Below are 416 nucleotides of genomic sequence, written 5' to 3'. Positions count from 1 at the left end.
AGGAAGAGGAGCAAAAAAAAGGAGAGAAAGGAAAAACCTCGGAGCAGGAGAAGGGACCGAAGTTCCCGTTCCCGGACCGACGGCAGAGGCAGAAAAGGGCATTTCGAGAGGCAGAGGGAGTTTTCGCCGATTTCTTTTTATTAAAGCACCCCCGAGCCCGTGTTTACATTGCTCAGTATAAACATCCTGCCCGGGCCCGCCGAGCTTAAAAGAGCGCACCAAGAGGGGGTTTAAGTGGGTGAAGCTCCAAACTGAGCGGACACCGAAACCGGGGCTGCGCCTCCTCTCCACTGCGCGGCCGCGGATGTTCCGCGCTGCCCGGAGGCTCCTCCGCGTGGGTCCCTCCCCATCCCGGTGGTTTCCAACAGAAGCAGTGCGGGGAACGGTGGGGGAGGAGGGGGCAGGAGGTGGGTTGG

This window comes from Meleagris gallopavo, chromosome 13 (genome assembly GCF_000146605.3).
Source record: "Meleagris gallopavo isolate NT-WF06-2002-E0010 breed Aviagen turkey brand Nicholas breeding stock chromosome 13, Turkey_5.1, whole genome shotgun sequence".
Lineage (NCBI taxonomy): Eukaryota > Metazoa > Chordata > Aves > Galliformes > Phasianidae > Meleagris > Meleagris gallopavo.
This window is presented reverse-complemented; position numbering follows the sequence as displayed.